The following is a 6970-nucleotide window of genomic DNA, read 5'->3' as shown; positions in this document are numbered from 1 at the left end:
CTCTATCTTTTTGCGGAGCTGCGGACCCAAAGATCGGGGCCGCGCACCGCTAATGCGGATGCGGACAGCACACTGTGTGCTGTCCGCATCCATTCCGTCCCCATAGAGAATGAATAGGTCCGCACCCGTTCCGCAAAATTGCGGAACGGATGCGGACCCATTTTGCGGACGTGTGAATGGAGCCTAAGGGTTACATTTTTATTGTATTAAAGCTACAGGGGCTTTGCTTTTGTAAGGGGGACACTAAGGGGAAGCACTACTGTAAGGGGGGCACTAAGGGGAAGCACTATTGTAAGGGGGCACTAAGGGGGAGCACTATTGTAAGGGGGGCACTAAGGGGGAGCACTATTGTAAGGGGGGCACTAAGGGGGAGCACTATTGTAAGGGGGAGCACTATTGTAAGGGGGGCACTATTGTAAGGGGGAGCACTATTGTAAGGGGGGCACTAAGGGGGAGCACTATTGTAAGGGGGAGCACTATTGTAAGGGGGGCACTAAGGGGGAGCACTATTGTAAGGGGGAGCACTATTGTAAGGGGACACTAAGGGGGAGCACTATTGTAAGGGGACACTAAGGGGGAGCACTATTGTAAGGGGACACTAAGGGGGAGCACTATTGTAAGGGGACACTAAAGAGGCAGCACAATTGTAAGGGGGCGGCACTATTGTAAGAGGGGCACTAAAGGCGCAGCGCTATTGTAAGAGGGGCACTAGTATTGTAAGAAGGGCACTAAAGAGGGAGCACTATTGTAAGAGAGGCACTAAGGGGGCAGCACTATTGTAAAGTGGCACTAAAGAGGCAGCACTATTGTACGGGGGGCACTAAAGAGGCAACACTATTGTAAGGACTGAGGCACTAAGGGGGGAGTACTAAGGCGATAGCACTATTGTAAGGGGGCAGCACTACTGTAAAAAGAAGCAGCACTATTGTAAGGGGGGCACTGTCGGGGTCATTCTTAATGTGAGGGGGGTACTAAGTGAGAATTTTATTGTGAAGCAGGCACTCAGTGTGGGGGCACTAGTTACATTTCTGCACCGGAGCCACCAATGTTAACACTTCCCTGGCCAGCGCCATATTTATGAGGGCAATACCTGCCCATCACTACACGTGCATTACTTCCCCTGTATGTACAGTCTGACCGCATAAACAAGGTGAGGCACGCGTACACTACCGCAGCTGACATGCACTGTGTAAACCACGCCGCTGCGGCCAGCGCTCGACTCACAGCCGCCGAGCCCCGCCCCTCTGGGAGTGGGAGGTCAGATTCATGCTGACAGCAAAACCGAGCGTTCTATAAATAACTCGTAAGCTCATTGGCCGCAGGAAACAAATAGAGAACACGTGACACACAATAGCCAATGACAGTTCTCCAGGCTGTCAGGGGCCCACATTAGGCGGTCTATCGACAGATTGACAGCTTCCTCACCCAATGCCTTCTCTACCTGACCTCTAGCCCCGCCCGGTCAAAATGATTGGCGTATTTCAGAAACAGGGTGGTGACATAGTGGTTGGGAATCACTGGGATGAAGCCTGCCATTCTCTTTGTTATTGACATCTCGAGCGTCCAATAGGCGAGCGACTCGGTATCCCTCTTTGCCTCTATTGGTCATCGATTTCCAGGAGGGCGGACCCTTTTCCAGAGTGGCAGACGGATTGACCAATGAGCGCTCAGTGCAAAGTAGGGCGCAGTGTTAGGAGGAGCGCGGGATGTCGGCCGCTCGGAGCCTCGGGTAGAACAGGAGGATTTGTGAGAGACCAGGGATAGACAGAAGCTAGGCCTGGGAGCTCGGCGAGTTCGCTGGGACCGGCGGGATTGCGAGTGCGCTGTACAGGTGAGAGGAGAAGGGCTGCGACATGTGCATCCTTGGCTGCCGACTACAGAGCAGCAGGCTGCGGGCATGTATGTGTCTGCTTCCCGGAGCTCTGTCGTGTCATGAACGGGAGCACCTGGTCACTGCTGTGCACACATGGAGAAATGAATGGCCTGTGGGGAGGCGCAGCCCTGCTGTGTGCTGCTGTGTGTGTATGTTTATGGTGGCTGGAACACGTGTGTGCGGGTACACTGTGCATGTGTGTGTGTGTGTCCATCCAGCAAAACAGACGAGAGCTATGTCACCCCCTGTGTGCTCTGAGTGTGCGAGCTGTCAGGGTAGGCAACATAGAGCGATCTGATTGTACAATCGCATCTGACACTTCAGGATCTGCCCATGATCATACTATATAGCTGCAGTTACTATGTATGTCATGTAATGAAGTGTTAGCTCTGTGGACAACCCCTCCAGTATAAGGAACCATTCATTTCAATTGTTCCACAAAAAAAAAAAACGGAATGTACTCTGTATGCATTCCGTTTCCGTATTTCCATTTTTCCGTTCCGTTGAAAGATGTCCTATAAGGGTATATTCACACATCCGTAGTTTATTGCGGATCCGCAATACACCCGGCCGGCACCCCCATAGAAATGCCTATTCTTGTCCTCAATTGCGGACAAGAGTAGGACATGTTCTATTTTTTTCCGGAGCTGCGGACCAGAAGATCGGCGGCGCGCTCCGGAAAAGCGGATGCGGTGAGCACATAGTGTGCTCTCCGCATCCATTCCGTCCTCATAGAGAACGAATAAGTCCGCACGCGTTCCGCACAATTGCGCAACGGATGCAGACCACACTTGCGGACGTGTGAATGGAGCCTTATCGCCCGCAAATCACGTTCCGTGGCTCCATTCAAGTCAATAGGTCCGCAAAAAAAAAAACACGCAACACATACGGAATGTACTCCGTATGTCTTCCGTTTTTGCGAAACCATCTATTAAAAATGTTATGCCCAGTCCAATTTTTTCTATATAATTACTGTATACTGTGTATGCCATACGGAAAAACGGAAACGGAACAACGGATCCGTTAAAAACGGACTGCAAAATACTGAAAAAGCCATACGGTCGTGTGAAAGAGGCCTAACTGTAGCGTGAATTGACCTGCGTTCCAGATTTATGTCAGTTTATGCTGCGGGTCTAACGCCCCCCCCCCCCCCCCCCCCCCACGGATTTCACTGTTTGCAATAGAGGGATTGAAATCCACAGCCATTTGCTCGGCAAAAAACTGTTTTTATTTTTATTTATTTATTTTATTTTTTTCCTCCGTTTTTTTGGTGCAGAAGCCCAGCAAAAACAGCAGTGGAATTTGCAGCTCTATTTAGGCGTATGTGGACATAGCCTAAATCACTACCATAACGGTGCACTTCTTATAGTAGCTTTGTCAACATTATCCTCATCCCCCTCCCCCTGTAAAGTTTGTGTTTTAACCCTGTGATGAAAATGAAGTTCAAATAGTGCATATATGTCATATGCCAATTACCCCTCAATAGTCGTCTCGATGGTCCCTTTTGGGTGAAGAGTCCTGCAGCCCCATGCATCTCTTGGCTTGATTGACATCTTGGGGTCGGGATACGTCCTTCCGAGTCGGCTTCGGTGCCATTGAGCGCATGTGCAGTTGAAGCGTAAGTCAGTCACCTTGCTTCGCTGTACATGTGCAGGCAGGAGGGGCATGGCACTGGGCGACTCTTGATCTGAATGCTACTGCCCACGTGACTCCTGAGGGGTCATTTCTGTATAGAGCATGCACTCTTTAGGGTACCGCCACATGTAGCGTAATTGCTGTGGGTTTTCCTCTGTGGAATTGCGTGCAGGATGATAAAATAGTCACACACTACGGAATTATTGTGCATTTTAAATCCACAGGAGGTCAGGTCGTATGGTGGATTTCACCCTTTGCAGAGCCGAAGGTGAAATCCGTGGCAAACCCCCCTCGCCTTTCCGCTATAAGTTTCTCGGCAGAATACTGGCAGATCCGCTGTGCCCTTACCCCGTGTGGCCATAGCCAGACAATGTACACCCACTACAGATAAAGTTGCACACACCTTGTACATATTAGGGCTAGCACTGCACCCGTTTCTAGTTTCTGGATGTAAACAAATAAAAAATAAAATAAATTATATTTTGACAGCAAGCAGAGATCTTAAAATGGTTGTGAGATTAAATATAGTTTATTACAGAGTTGCATCATTTTTTATTTTACAGTGGTTAAAGGGGTATTCTGGTTAGAAGACATCCCCTCTTCACAGGATAGGGAGTAATTATTAGATAAGTGAGGACCCTAAAGCTGTCCCCCCACAACATCATGATTGAGGCCCTGTACCCCAGGATGAATGGAGACGATGATTGAGTCCCTTTGGGACTGCTGGCGTTAGCCTAGTACATTACTGCAACAGTCACACGTTGTCCACGTGACGTCAGCAATGCAGCCATGTATCGGAGATGGTCAGGAAGGAGCAGAATGGCAGCATTAGTGCGGTGGGTGATTCAACAGGTAAGTACTTCTTCTAGGATTTTGTTATTTTAAGCCACCCCTCCCTGGCCCTAATTTTTTCAAATCTTGGACAACCCCTTTAACTTACATAAGACTGGGTAACCCCAGCTATACGCATAGGTGATGATAGTGGGATTATCAGACTGACGATATTATAAGCTCCTGGGGGGGTTGTTATAATGGGGTAGACAAAAACAACCCTGTAGACTCAAGTTCTGTTTACACTCCCCTTAAAGGGTTTTCTGAGATTTAAATACTGATCAGTGGGGGTCCGACACCTGGGATCAGCAACCGCCGGCACTCCAGCTGTTCTGAAACTACAACTCCGAGAGTTCTCCATTCACCTCTTTGGGAGTTAGAGGAACAGCCGAGCATGTTTGCATGCTGGGAGTAGTAGTCTCACTGCAGCTGGCGTGCCGAAGGTTGCTGATCCCTGCTCTATGCAATGTACGGCACTGTTCTTGGTGAGCAGAGAGAAGGCTGCGATGCTCAAAGGAGCCCCAGTGCTTTCTCAAACAGCTGATAGGCGGTGGTCCCAGGTGTCGGACCCCCACCGATCAGATACTGATGACTGATCCAGAGGACAGCTCATCAGTATTAAAATCTCTGAAAACCCTTTTAAAGTGATTAACCCAAGAACAACATATTTCACCAAGCCACAGGATAGGATATTACTATATGATGGCTGGGGTCCTGCTGCTGGGCCCGCTATATGATGGCTGTGGGGGTGCGGGCGGTCTGAATGGTTGCTTCCCTCCCCACAATCATGAGTCCCCAGTGTGAATGGCGTGTTACTGCACATCCATGACAGCCGCTCCATTCACGGTCTATGGGATGGCGGGTGCAGCACGTTATCTCTGGCAGTCCTTAAAGGTCAGTAGAATGGGGGTCAAGCCTGCCTCCGCTCCATTCAGGGGACTCTGAAACCCTGTATGATCCTTTCATATTATTATTTTTTTTTAGACTTTCAAATATAAAATGTCAAGAAATGGCACTGGAAGCCGAATGGTACCCCATTTAAATTCTGTGGGGTCCATTAGGTTTTGGTGGCAACTGGTTAAAGGGAACCTGTCACCGGGATTTTGTGTATAGAGCTGAGGACATGGGTTGCTAGATCGCCACTAGCACATCTGCAATATCCAGTCCCCATAGCTCTGTGTGCTTTTATTGTGTAAAAAAAAATATACATATGCAAATTAACCTGAGATCAGTCCTGTACGTGAGACGAGTCAGGGACAGGACTGATCTCAGGTTAATTTGCATATGCATATTTTTTTTACACAATAAAAGCACACAGAGCTATGGGGACTGGGTATTGCGGATGTGCTAGCGGCCATCTAGCAACCAGTGTCCTCAGCTCTATACACAAAATCCTGGTGACAGGTTCCCTTTAAAACTGATCCAGTGTAGCAGTCATGGCTCTGTGATAAATGGACTAGTGTGAACGTAGACTTACGGGCAGACATGGGTACGTGATGTCTCCAGCTGTGCCCACCAGTGCCATTCAATAGACTGTGCTGACAGCAAAAGATAGGATTATGTGAAAGGTGCAGTCAACCATGCTTATTAGTACTATGAAGCTGAAGCCTACCAGCGGACTGTATGATGAGGAGACTCTCTCCTAGCTTATTTCTGGTCAGCTGAAGCCCATGGGTGCTCTCTTGTTGTGCGCAGACCACGTTTACCTGTTTTCCAGGTTTCATCATTGCTGCGTTCAACCTGAGAACCATTCTTTTTGGTGCAGATTCACCAACAAACTGGCGTGCTTGCATTGAGAAAGTTACATTGCATTTTTCTTTATTTAACGGGTGAGTTGGAAGGGTGTTGGCGCCACTGATGCAGTAAGGGTACTTTCACACTAGCATTTTTCTTTTCTAGTATTGAGTTCTGTCCTAGGGGCTCAATACCGGAAAAAACTGATCAGTTCAGTCCCTCTTACGTTTTTTGGCCGGAGAAAATACCGCAGTATGCTACAGTTTTCTCTCAGGCCAAAAATCCTTAACACTTAGGGACGGGTACTTTCACACTAGCGTTTTTCTTTTCCGGCACTGAGTTCCGTTAGGCCTCTTTCACACTTGCGTTGTCCGGATCCGGCGTGTACTCCACTTGCCGGAATTACACGCCGGATCCGGAAAAACGCAAGTGTACTGAAAGCATTTGAAGACGGAACTGTCTTCCAAATGCTTTCAGTGTTACTATGGCACCCAGGACGCTATTAAAGTCCTGGTTGCCATAGTAGGAGCGGGGAGCGGGGGAGCAGTATACTTACAGTCCGTGCGGCTCCCGGGGCGCTCCAGAATGACGTCAGAGCGCCCCATGCGCATGGATGACGTGTCCATGTGATCACATGATCCATGCGCTTGGGGCGCCCTGACGTCACTCTGAAGCGCCCCGGGAGCCGCACAGACGGTAAGTATACTGCTCCCCGCTCCCCACTACACTTTACCATGGCTGCCAGGACTTTAGCGTCCCGGCAGCCATGGTAACCACTCTGAAAAAGCTAAATGTCGGCTCCGGCAATGCGCCGAAACGACGTTTAGCTTAAGGCCGGATCCGGATCAATGCCTTTCAATGGGCATTAATTCCGGATCCGGCCTTGCGGCAAGTGTT

At 49.2% G+C, this 6970-nt stretch overlaps 1 protein-coding gene across 3 annotated transcripts in view; it reads left to right on the top strand.

The window, feature by feature from the left end:
* The first annotated feature begins 1709 nt into the window (after positions 1-1709).
* The window catches only part of HDAC4 (histone deacetylase 4), a 181954-nt gene continuing 176693 nt past the window's right edge, over positions 1710-6970 (top strand). For all 3 annotated transcript variants that reach the window (XR_005780549.1, XM_040440747.1, XM_040440746.1), the window contains exon 1: positions 1710-1831. The gene's annotated coding sequence lies outside the window, so the exon portion shown is untranslated. The remainder of the gene's footprint in view (positions 1832-6970) is intronic.

This window comes from Bufo bufo, chromosome 7, assembly GCF_905171765.1.
Source record: "Bufo bufo chromosome 7, aBufBuf1.1, whole genome shotgun sequence".
Taxonomy (NCBI): Eukaryota; Metazoa; Chordata; class Amphibia; order Anura; family Bufonidae; genus Bufo; species Bufo bufo.
The sequence above is the reverse complement of the archived record's forward strand: the minus strand, read 5'-3'. Positions and strand labels throughout refer to the sequence as shown.